Raw genomic sequence first — 12725 nt, 5'->3', positions numbered from 1 at the left:
GGGCTGAGAGCGCGTCCAGTTCAGTGCACGGGGGAGGCAGCGTGTCATTCTCCCCCCCGCAGGGAGGGCTGTGCCTTGGGTCTGGTGCAGGGATGTGCCGCCTCCTCCTCGTCTCCCCTAGGATGACCAAAGAGCCGGGCGGGCGGACAATAGGCACCTAAAAAGACAAAGCACCAAATATTGAACTGTCCCTGTAAAATCAGAACGTCTGGGCATCTTCATCTCCGGCAATGGTCAACTAGGTACAGGCAGCTATTATCCACTCTAGAATAAAAAGTGTAAACAGTTTTATATATATATATAAATAAAAGGAAGCAAATTAACAATAAGAAACAAATGCTTATTTAGAGCTAGGTCAGCTCACTACGTATTAGTTTACTGAAAACCACTGACAGCCTACTGCTGAGGTACTACTAAAATATACTGGATAAAATACTATTCAACAATCAAGAGAAAGGGTAGTTCTAAAGCCAACTAATACATAAGCTGTAAAAAGAAGCTGAACTGACAGCAAGCCTTTGGAGAGCTTTGGAATATTGTGCTGGGTTTAAGGAATGACTTCTAAAAATAGTAAGGACAGAGAAACATGGCAAAAGAGGTAGGAATGTTAAAATATCACAGTATACTGAAGTCATGAGGCCTTACACAGATACCAGATTCAGAATCCTTGAAGAGAACAGAAATAAAACAGAAAATGCAAATTTTTATCGAGGGAGAGAGGTTGTGATGGCTTGGGATACAATATTCATTTTCCAGATAACTCTGTAAATGTGTGTTCGTCTAGAAAGAAAAAAAATATATAATTACATTACATTAAGGCTCTCCTTTTTCCCTCAGGTGGAACGGTATAGATCCCAAACCCAAAATAAGGTTTCTCTTGATTGTAATAACTAGAGCCATCTACAAAGAAATGATACCTTTTGAAGGAATCTTTCTACTGAATCAATGGTAGAAAAAGCTTCCTTTTCGCCTTCCCCCTTAAACTCAATTGGTCAGTATCCAGACATACGTGGCTGTCCTTGGTGCAGAAGGTCAGTTGGTAACACCTATGGTGTTCTAACAGGGAGTGTGTGATGAGTGTAATAGGATTGGGCTGAGGTTAATCAGGAAAGAAAAATGTTGTATGACCCAATTAGTGGCCAGTAAGTAACTTTTCACAATTGTCATATTGAGCTCTACTAGTGACATTAACTGTGAGGCATAGGCCACAGGTCTGATTTTCCCATGCCTCTCTCTTGTGAAGCCACAACTGCCAACCCATTAACATTCACCGCCAGCTCCAGCTGATAAAGTGTGAGGATTTGGAGTGATCAACACTGGAGCCACAACAATGGCCTGTTTCAACGGGGACACTGCTTCTGTGCATTGCTCAGTCCATTCCCATTGAACACACTTCTGCAGCACTTGGTACAAGGTACCTAAGTGGAAGCAAAATTGGGAATGAAATCTCTGTGGTACCCAGTCAAACCCAGAAAGGATCTTAAAGCCACTGGATCCTTCAGTTGAGGCAATTTTTGGATTGTGTCCACTTTCTGTTGCACTGAGGTTCTACCCCATTTTGTCAGGGTGAGACCTAAGAAAGAGACACGAGAGGCCACTAACTGTGCCTTAGCAGGATTGCACTTCAAGCCTACTTTCTTTATGATCCGCAACAGCTCCTCAAGCCTTTCCAGATACTACTTCTTGGGATGGGTCACTAGACAGAATCTACGTACTAGAATAGAACCATTATTGGTTTAGAAAATTGTGACAGTACCTGCCTAATTTGAGCATGAAATAACGCAGGGGAATTTTTGTACCCCTGGTATAAATGGTTCCAGGAATATTGGACCCCCTGAAAACTAAACACAAACCAGTACTAGGAAACGTTGGCCAGTATAACATCCAAAAGTTATTGCTGATGTTGAGGAAAGTAAACGCTGTGGCCTCTGGATCAAAGGACTTAATGAGATCTGGCAGCTTGCCCACCGTAGGGGCACAAGTAGGTGACCTGATTTAGGCATCCCTAATCAATGGTTAGATGCCAGGAACCATCTGGTTTCTTAACAGGCCAAATAGGGGAATTGGCAGAGTAAGTACATCGATGTAGAACTTGCTGGGTCAGAAAGGACTTAATAGTCTTGTCTATGTATCGTTGGCTTGATCTGGTAAAGATATTGTTTTGGGACTGGTACATTTCCTCCTTCCACAACAATAATGACGGTCATACATCCACAGTCAAGTTTGTGTTTGGCAAAGGCATCCGCATGCTTGAAAAGTAAAGTCTGTAACTCGAGTTGGTCTACATGCTCTGCCACTATTTTGTTCAAGTTATATCTCTATGGTTCCAGTTCCTCTGCTAGAGGCATCTTGCCACATTCAGGCATGATCACCGGCGGATAATTCATTGCCGACTCTGTAGTATGACACAAGAGAAAGTTACTTACCTCATGCAGTAACAATGGTTCTTTGAGATGTGTCCTCCTTAGGAAGCGCCACAGTAGATTTTAGGTAGCAGTGTCCCTTCAGCCCACTCGTGTTCTCCTCTCTCATGATCTGCCTTGAGGCTATCTAGCAGTGCACAGGCAAACCCCCCTCAGTTCCTTCTCTACTGCAAAACCCCTTATGGAGAACTCTGAAGTAGAGGGGAGTAGGACAGGTTGTGGAGCACCCATAGGGGGACATCTCTAAGAACCATTATTACTACACAAGGTAAATTCCTCTTCTTCAAGTAGTATCCCTATGGGTGCTTTACTGTAGGTGATTTCACAGCAGTATTACCCATGGAGGGCTGGGGCTTGGGAGTGGAGTCTGTTACTAGAGAGAGTACTAGGGAGCCAAAGATGACATCAGAGGCCGAATCTCCAGTGATCGCATAATGTTCTGCGAAAGTGTGGGCAGAGGCCCACGTCGCTGCTCTGCAGATTTCCAAGATAGGGACAGGTTTAAGGAATGCAACAGAAGTAGAAATTAACCTTGTGCAATGTGTACAGATTCCAGATGGAGGCAACAGGTTTGTGCCCTTCATAACACTGATTAATGCAAACTGAGACTGACATGCTCTGTACCTCGGGGGAACACCGAACACCCCCGTGTTCATCCTTATAATATGATTGTGTAGTATTCAATGCAAAGTTTGTCATGTCGGGTGTCTTCGGAAGGCTCATAATGCACTGAGCATTGTTGTCATAGTAATAGTTGTTATAGTAATGTTATAGGTTGTAATTTCATGTATATAATTATGAGGCTGAAAATGTGTCCTCATGGCTTAAAGCAAGCCCAAGCAAAAACTCTCCAAGAGCAGAGGGGAAGTTCACACCTCATCAGGGCATGTATGGGACAAACCCAGTCCAGCCTCAGAGAAACAAAGGATCTGTTGGGCTCTCAAGTGAGTCACCCCCATCCCTTTGGTCAGTTTGGGGCTGCGATGAGGTAATGCTCACCTGACTCTGAAGGGGGGGCAAAGCCAAGAGGGAAGAAAGGACATGATAAAAGGCAGAGACATTTGCCATGCTCTTCCTCTCTCTCCCACCTCCATCTACAGACATCACAACCAAAGCGATTGAAGCACTGATCAAACCAGCCAGCCCTTCAGACAGGTTGTGAGAAGCATCTTTAAGTTTGTAAAGGGCACTGAAAGTGTTGAGATCAGTTTAGAATGCTGATCTGACCAAATCTGACTCGTTGGGCTTTAACTTATAATCACTTAAGATCTATCTTTTTACTTAATAAATTTGTTTATTCTACCTGAAGCAGTGCGTTTGGTTTGAGGAGTGTCAGAGACTTGCAGTGTCCATAACAAGCCTGGTATATATTAATTTCTTTGTTAAATTGACAAACTAATATAAGCTTGAGGCAACACCACCTCAGGAAGGGACGGGGGTGTAATGTCTGCCAGGGAGGGAAGTGTCCAGGTTATTGGCTGCCCGCAGGTCACAGCTGAACTGGAGATAAACCCAGCTCTAGGGAGCATAGAGAAATGTGTCCCAGAGGAGAACCCAGAGAAGGGGCAGGGGATCTCAGAAATAACTGAGGTGGGTGAGGATTCCTGCGACTCTGTACCACAGGGAAGCAGTGTGCTTCCAAGTATGGGAGGGGCTGAGACCAGCTTCTTTCTAGCAGAAGCCAACGTGCCCTTAGGCACAGGGGCAGGAGAGGTGTTGTCAGTGATTAAGGAAACTGTCCCAGTTCTTAGCTGGCAGAGTTTTGCAGATGAACAAGAGACAGAACCCTTCCAAGGGAGCACAGAGAAATGTGTCTTAGGAGGTGGCCCAGAGGAGGAAACTGGGGAAGGAATAATGGGGGTACAGGAATGTCTCCTCACTAGTCACTTGGGGCAGGATGCCCAGGACACTGTGAGGATGGCTGAGTCAGCATCTGTGCACCCAGGCACTCAGCCTGTGACCCAAGTTTTGAGAAAGAACTGTGTAACAAGCCTGCTACGTATCAATTTCTTTGTTAAATTTACGATCTAATATAAACTTGCAGAGTCCAGCAGGCATAACTGGACACTGCAAGACGGAGGTTCCTAAGGTTGTGTCTGGGACCGGAGATATCGGCTAGTGTCTTTCGGTTGCAAGTAGCTGGGAGCAGTTTACATGCCAGAGGCTGTGTGTGAACAGCCCAGCAGTGGGGGTTCTCAAAGCAGAGTAAGGTAAGGCTGGCTTCCAGAGTTGAGGATTGGCGTGACCTAGCAGATCACCGGTCCAGATAACAGCAGAGAGGAACGTCACAGAGACCCATTTGGATAGTTTTTGAGCTGATATTGCAGAGCTTTTGGATCTTTCTGTGAACAAAAGGAAGAGTTATGGGGACTTCCTGAAGTTCTTAGTCCTGTCCACGTAGAATGCTAGTGCTCTTCTAACATCTAGCATATGCAGAATTGCCTCCCTGTTGTCACGATGTGGCTTTAGGGGAAAAAAAAACAGGAAGATGCTTCTGTTGATTCATATAGAAAGTGGAGGCAACTTTAGGGAGAAACTTGGGATGCAGCCTCGGTTACTTTTTCTTTAAAAAAGACCATGTATGGTGGGTGTGCCATTAGGGCCCCCATTTTTCCTATGCACCTATCTGAGGTGATGGCAATTAGAAATGCTGTCTTAACGGACAGGTGTAAGAGAGAGAAAGTTGCCATGGGCTCAAACGGAGGTCTAGTCAAAACTCTGAGAACTAGGTTAAGATCATAGGTTGGAGCAGGTGGTCTCATGTGCAGGAAGAGATTTCCAATGCCCTTAAGGAATCTACGCATCAGCGGGTAAGCAAACAACAGAGTATCCGTCTATCTGATGGTGGAAAGCCATTATGGCCACAAGATGTACTGTAAAGGTGCTGAGTGAGAGTTCTGACCTTTTGAGGTCTAAAATGTAGTGTAAAGTAAGAGGGAGGGAAGATGAGGTTGGATGCTTAGAATGACACCAAACTTTTAATCATTCCCATTTTTGTAGATAAGTACATCAGTGATCAACTTTAGTCTGTACAGCAACACGTCTTTCTCCTCATCAGAGCATTCTATCTCTAAGTCTTGGAACAAAGAAGGAGCCAGGCTTAGAGATGGAGGATGCAGACAGGGGTGAAGGATCAGCCCGTCACTTTGAAAGTGCATGTCGGGAATGTGCCAAAGAGGAACCAGAGGACATATTGCTATCTGTGTCAGTTAAAGGAACCAGACATGTCTTGGCCAGAAGGGGGCTATCAGAATAACTCTCACTTTGGCTCGTCAAATTTTCAACAGGATCTTGGATAGAAGAGGAAATGGAAGAAAGACACACAAGAGGTCCCTGTTCCATAGGAAGATGAGAGCGTCACCCAGTGAATGTTTCCCCAGGCTGGCCCTGGAACAGTAATGAGGACATTTCTTGTTCCGGTAAATAGCAAAGAGATCTGTAGTTGGGGTTCCCCAAATGGCAAATATGTCTTGAAGCACCTCTGAGTCCAGTTCCTATTTGTAGTCATGAGAAAAGTTCCAACTGAGACTGTTGGCTGTCATCTTCTGTATTCCTAGTAGACAGACAGCTGAGATGAGCACATTGCGATGGTTGCACCAATTCCAAAGTTTGAATGCTTCTTCGCAGAGGGAAGGACATCAGCTACCTAAGTTCCCTCTAAGCTGTGCAGCCGGCAATCAAGGGCCGCACAGGTGGGGAGAGGCGCCGCTCCCCCGGCCCCAGGCTGCTGCAGCAAGAGAGGGCTGGGGGGAGTCCTCTCTCCCTGCCACAGCCCTGGGGCAGCCTGCACCCCAAACCTCTCATCCCTGGACTCCCCAGCCAGAGCCCTCACCCCCCACGCCCCTGCACCCTAACCCTCTGCCCCAGTCCTGAGCCCCATCCCACACCCTGAACCCCTCATCCCTGGCCCCACCCCAGAGCCTTCATCCCCAGCCGGAGCCCTCACCTGCTGCACCCCAAACCCCTGCCCCAGCCCCCTCCCACACCCCAAACCCGTGCCCCAGCCAGAGCCCTCATCCCCCCACATCCCAACCCTCTGCCCCAGCCCTGAGCCCCCTCCTGCTCCCCAAACCCCTCAGCCCCAACACCGCCACACATTACCTCCATATCTGTGTACATAACAAAATTCATTCCACGCATGGATGTAAAAAATTAGAGAGAACATTGTCAGACACCCTCATGGCAATTTATATAAAACATAAAGAGCATATTATTTATCATGAACTTTGTGTGGGTGTTCTTGATGAAAGGCAGAAAGTGTGCAAAGATGTTTCTGATGGCCCTTAGCTCCAAAAGATTGATGTGGAGGGTTGATTTTGTGGGAGTCCACTTGCCTTGAACCTTGCAGTCGTGTAGGTCAGCTTCCCATCCTTTTAGAGAGGCATCCCTCAGAGTCCGCGTCGGTGATGGCTGCACGAATGGAACGCCTGCTCTAACATTGGATGGGTCTTTCCAGCAGTCCAGGGAGTGCCTTACTGTGGAGTGCAGTGATAGCAGTCTGGTTAGTCTGTCCCTATTTGGGGAATAGAGAGAAGTGAGCCACATCTGAACACACCTCATGAACATCCGGGCATTTGGGGTGATGAAGTTGCATGCTTCCATATGACCTAGCAGCTGCAGGCAGTTCCTGGCTGATGTTTGAGGGCCAACCTGGATGGGACTCGTAAGGGCGGTTAGTCTGTGTAGTGGGAGGAATGCTCTCACTTGTACAACGTCGAGGTCAGTTCTGATAAACTCCAGTCACTGTACTGGGGTCAGTGTTGATTTCTGTAAGTTGAGCTGTAGACCCAGCTGCACAAATGTGTGCGTGGTCACCTGAGTGGCTCATATGGCATCCTGAGATGAGGGAGGCCTGAGGAGGCAGTCATCTAAGCACGGGAAAATCACAATGACCAATGTTTTCAGGTGTGCAGCTACAACAGAGAGAACCTTGGAGAATGCTCTGGATGCAGACGAGAGGTTGAATGGGAGCACTCTGTACTGACAATGGTCCTGCCCAAAGGTAAACCACAGGAATCTCCTGTGCTATGGTCATATCAAAATGTGGAAGTAGCCATCTTGTAGGTTGAGGGCCAAAAACCAATCTTGCTCTAGAGCTGGAATAATGGCTGCTGCATGACCATCTTGAACTTCTGCACCTTCACATATTTATTTAATGCTTTTAAATCTAGAATGGGCCTCCAGCCTTCCTTTGCCTTGGGAATCAGGAAATAACAGGAGTAAAACCCTTTGCCCCTGAGTTGTGCAGGGACTGGTTCTATGGCCAGTAGGCATAACAGATGATCTGTTTCCTGGTGAAGTCAGTTCTTGTGAGAAGAGTCCCTGAAGAGGGATGGGGAAGGAGGGTGGGAATGGGAGAGGGACATGCATTCAGATGTACTGTGGGTTTCTCTCTTCAGGTTGCAGAAACTTGTTCCTCTCCTATCCCCACATCAATTTCAGTCCCTAAGTCCAGATATCACCAAGAGCACTACACCAAGTTGTAACTCAACATATATGAGGAGGAGTACTCGATTTTGGTAGTTAGGGCTGCAACTCTTTATCCCAAACCATAATGTATCAGTACCTCAGTACTAATAGTTTTATCCCCTCAACCTCTTGACCCCTCTCAGCAGAATTACAGCCTTACAGAAGGCACTTGTAAGCATTTACTCACTACAGTAAACAAAGTAGTTTTCATTTCAAAATTTACACAAAAGATGGGTCAAACAGCTGTAAGCGTCGGCCTCTTGCAGGGTCTCAAGAGCCCGGATACACACCGGGTCTTGTCTTGAAAGCCAAGTGTACCACAGCTGAGGAAGTCTTGTAGGGGTGCTTAAGCAGCTAAGGCTTCATTGGCCTGAACACCTAGTGGGTCCAAATATGCCCTTCCCCAGTTGCTTTCAGGGGCTCTCTGCAGGGCTCCAGACTGTCTGCCTCTGTGACCGCCCTCTCCCAACTACCATGGAGCTCTTCCTCGCTGGTGATCCATCATCCCTTGGTCAGGAGGTCAGGGGCAGTTGCAGAATCTTGTCTGACATTAGCAGATTCACCTCATTAATTCATTATATAACTCAAACTCTTAATTCAGGGCAACAAGAGCAAGCACACACACCAGGAGCTCATTCACTGTATCCTGTCAGGAGAATTTCTCATCTTGCTTTTCCCTCTATTATTCTCTTAGTTTCTTCTTTTGCTCACTCAGTCTTTATTTTTCACTTTCACTGCATTTACACTTTCCTGACTCTCCTTCTCAGGGAGGTCCTGCAGCTATCACTATACTTTAGATTTCTCACTCACCAACTGCTCAGTTCCAGATGTCATCTATGAAACCTTCTGATACCAACATTAATTTTTTCCCAACCGTTAAAGGCATGTGGCTGACACAGCTTAGGGACCCTAGTGACTCCTCGTGCATCCCTAATGGTTGGTTACCTATGTGATGTATGTAGCTATGAAACTGTGATGCCTTTTGTTTTCTGTGTATTGCTAATTTAAATGTATATCCATAGACACAGACTCCGTGGGTGCTCCGGGGCTGGAGTACCAAAAGGGAAAAATTAGTGGGTGCTCTGCACCCCCTGGCAGCCAAGCTCCCCTCACCTTCAACCCCACCCCCACCTCCTCCTCCCCTGAGCATGCCGCATCCCCGCTCCTCCGCCTACCTCCCGCTCCCAGAGTTTCCTGCCCGGCCACTGCCAAACAGCTGTTTGGCAGCATTAGCAAGCTCTGGGAGGGTGGGGAAGGAGTGGCACACTTGGGGAGGAGGCAGGGCCGGGGCAGGGATTTGGGGACAGGGTTGGAATGGGGGCGGGGCAGGAAGAGGCGGGGCCTCATGGAAAGGGTGGAGTGGAGGCAGTGCCTGGGGAAGAGGAGGCATTGAGCACCCACGGGAAAGAGAGGAAGTTGGCGCCTATGTGTATATCATCCCCGCTCTGAGAATAGTGAGCAGCAGCCGTTTTGTTTTTTAGAGCTCAGACCAGACTTTCAAACAAGACACACTGTGGTCTTTCTCCTGGAGACTTTACTTCTGTTCTCTCACATATTGTATTTCAATGTGGCCAATTCTTGTAATGTTACTGTAATGCTTATGATACCTGGTGTGTTTCTTAAATCCTTAGCTACTCAAATTATATGATTTTAAAGAAAGCTGAGATTCTCACAAAGAAAAAATAAGTTTCTAGCCCTTGTTGTGGAGAAAAGTTTGAAAACATGAACTCTAATGGTTCAAAAGGCAAATAAAAATAACCCATTAAAAAAAATCTAGAATTTGTAAACCCATCTCATGATTTTTGGGGGCCTGATGCATGATTTATGAATGCCTGGGATTGGCAATACTATTATTGTTTTCTTACTGCAAAAATAAACAGCATTCAGACAAAGAAATTGTTACTCACTGTAACTGTGCTTCTTCAAGATGTGATGCAGACACATACTCCACTTAGGTGTGCGTGCGCCCAGTGTGCCAGAGCCAGAGACTTTTGCTGAGCAATACCTACAGAGGGGTGGCACTTGCCGTAGGCGCCGACTTCCCCTCTGCCCGGTGGGTGCTTGACTCGCCCTAACCCCATTCCACCCCTTCCCCAAAGTTCCCATCCCCTGCCCCGACTCCTCCCCTGAGCGTGCCGCATCCCTGCTCTTCCCCCTCCCTTCCAGAAAATCCTAAGTGCCGCCACAGAGCTGTTTGGTGGCGTGGGTGGAAAGGAGGGGGAGGAGCAGGGACACGGTGCATTCAGTGGGGGAGGAGGCGGCGAGGGGGGAGCTTGGCTGCCGGTGGGTGCGGGGCACCAGCTAATTTTCACCAGCTCCAGCCCCAGAGTACCCACAGAGTCAGCACTTATGGCACTTGCGCCTCATGGCCGTCTCCCTTCCCCTGACTATATATGAGGCAGCACCATCCCGACCCCACTCAGTTCCTCTGCAACAAAAGCCCCTGAGAGGAGACTCTGATGCGGAGAGGACAGAGGATGTGTCATGGAATACACATTTGCATCACATCTCAAAGAGCTACAGTTACAGTAAGTAATGGTTTCTTCTTTGAGTCGATGCAGATGTGTAGTCCACTTAGCTGTGTAGTCAAGTGACTCATGAGGATTCCCCAGTCTGGAGGCAGGGCTTGGAGTCTACTGCAATAGGGATCACAGGACCACCCTTCCAAGGTCTGTGTCCGCTCTGGAAGATGCGGTAATAGCATAATGGTCTGTAAATGTATGTATGGACAACCACATGGCTGCCCTGCATATGTCCAATATGGAAATGTCACCGAGGATGTCACTGTTGATGTTGCTTCTGCCCTCGTGGAGAGAGCCCGTATCCACCAAGGAGGCGTAGCCAAAGCTATCTCATACACAGCTTTGATACAGGATGTTATCCCTCTAGAGATGGTCTGTGCAGAGACCTCTTGGTCCCTTTATGCGGTCCGCATAAGACACGAACACAAGCTGTGGGTGTGATCACAGCATTGCTTATCCTTGGAGAACTGAGTGTAAGGTGGCTCAGCCATTAGGGCCTGCAACTCTCATACTCTTCTTGCTGATATGATGGCTATCGGGAACATGATTTTCTGAGACAGGAGGGGCAGTGGGTAGGATGCAAGGGGCTCTAACAGAGGGCCCATCAGAGCTGCAAGAACTTTGTATAGGTCCCAAAACAGAACCATGTTTTTGGACCGGAGGATGTAAGTGGAGAAGCCCTTTCAGAAATCTGATCACCATGGCATTGGAAAAAACTGACTTCCCTTGTATCAGCGGATGGAACACTGATATTGCTGCCAAATGCACCTTCAGTGAGCACAAGGCCTGATTTCTGAAGATGTTACAGGTACTCCAAGATGTCCTGGATGGAACCGTCTGTTGGTTGGGTCCCATGGGCCAATGACCACACCAAAAACCTCTTCCATTTTGCTAACTGGACCGTGCTAGTGAAGGACTTCCTACTGTTGAGTAGGACTTTTTGGACAGTCCCCGAGCACTGTTCTTCCTCTTCATTTAGCCATGCAGCAGCCATACTGTGAGGTGCAGGGAGCTGATTGCAGGATGGAGGGTGCAGCAGTGGTTCTGAGTGAGCAGATAGGGATGGAGAGGAAGCAATATGGGAGGCTGAATTGACAGAGGAAGGAGATCTGAGAACCAGCACTGTCTTCGCCATGCTGGAGCAATGAGGATGAGCTTGACCCAATCTGCTTTGAGCTTTAGGACGACCTCAGGAATGACTGGAGAAAGTGGAAAGGCATACAAAAGATTCAGACAACCAGCTGCAGTGAAAGGTATCTGAGAGGGAGCCCCAGCTGAGGCCCTCTTGAGAGCAGAATAGTCGACGTTTCCTGTTTTCCCTCGTCACAAACAGATTGATTGTGAGGCTGCCCCATGTTGCAAAGATGACCTGGAGAATACTGTCCTTTACTCGTGGCACAGGGAGAAAACCCTGCTGAGATGGTCCATGAGACTATTTTGAACCCCTGGAAAATGGATTGCTATTGGGATGATGTCTTCTTTGATGCAAAATTTCAACAGGTTGATCACCTTCAGGCAGAGTAACCTGGAATGCACCGCCTCTTGCTTGTTCACATAGTACATCATGGTAGTATTGTCAGTGAGTATGTGAACCAATGAGTGTCTGATGCGGTCCTGGAAGGCACAACATGCATTGTGGATGGCCCGAAGTTCCAGCATATTGATATGAAGTGAGGCTTCCTCTTCCAGCCACAAGCCCTGCACCCTCCATGAGTCCAGATGCGCCCGCTAACCCAGAAGGGAAATATCAGTAACCACTGACTTAGTCAGAGAGGGCAGAGTGAAGGGGACTCCTTGGCACACATTGCATGGGGACTCCCACCAGCACAAGGAATTTAGGACTGGTTGAGGAAGGTGAATCAATCTGTCCAGGTAATGCAGGGCAGAGGAGTAAACCATCCTGAGCCACATCTCAAGAAGGCGCACGCGCAACCTGGTGAACTTGACCTCTTGTGTGCAAGTGGACATGTGGCTCCGCAGGCTCAGACACAAACGGACTGAGAGGGGGATCTTGTGCAAGTGCACTGAGTGCACACTGGTTAACAGGGGACTGGCTCTGCAGCTAGAATGGGGGGATGGAGTAGAAAGTTTAAGCTTAGTATGTAAATAGTCATAATTTAGAAGTGACTGAGTGTTCCAATGAAAACTGGATTTGATTTAACTAAATTACAAAATTTAGGAAATCATATACTGTGCACATGTAGCACATTTTGTGTGCATTTCCTCATAAGATCTCAGTCCTACAATCTAACTCTTATACCGAGACAGAGTCCCACTAAATTTGTGACACAGGAGGGGTCTGAACTAAATC

General features: G+C 47.4%; 1 long non-coding RNA gene across 2 annotated transcripts in view; it reads left to right on the top strand.

Moving 5' to 3' along the window:
• The window catches only part of LOC140907341 (uncharacterized), a 42219-nt gene that overhangs the window by 1173 nt on the left and 28321 nt on the right, over positions 1 to 12725 (top strand). Inside the window, exons 2-3 of one of the 2 annotated variants that reach the window (XR_012157464.1) lie at positions 5424 to 5842; positions 7329 to 7425. This is a non-coding gene — a long non-coding RNA (uncharacterized LOC140907341). The remainder of the gene's footprint in view (positions 1 to 5423; positions 5843 to 7328; positions 7426 to 12725) is intronic. The other variant, XR_012157465.1, reaches the window with a different exon arrangement.

The sequence above is a fragment of the Lepidochelys kempii genome, chromosome 2 (assembly GCF_965140285.1).
Source record: "Lepidochelys kempii isolate rLepKem1 chromosome 2, rLepKem1.hap1, whole genome shotgun sequence".
NCBI classification, from domain to species: domain Eukaryota; kingdom Metazoa; phylum Chordata; order Testudines; family Cheloniidae; genus Lepidochelys; species Lepidochelys kempii.
Note: the sequence above shows the minus strand (reverse complement) of the source record. Positions and strands in the feature narration are given on the sequence as shown.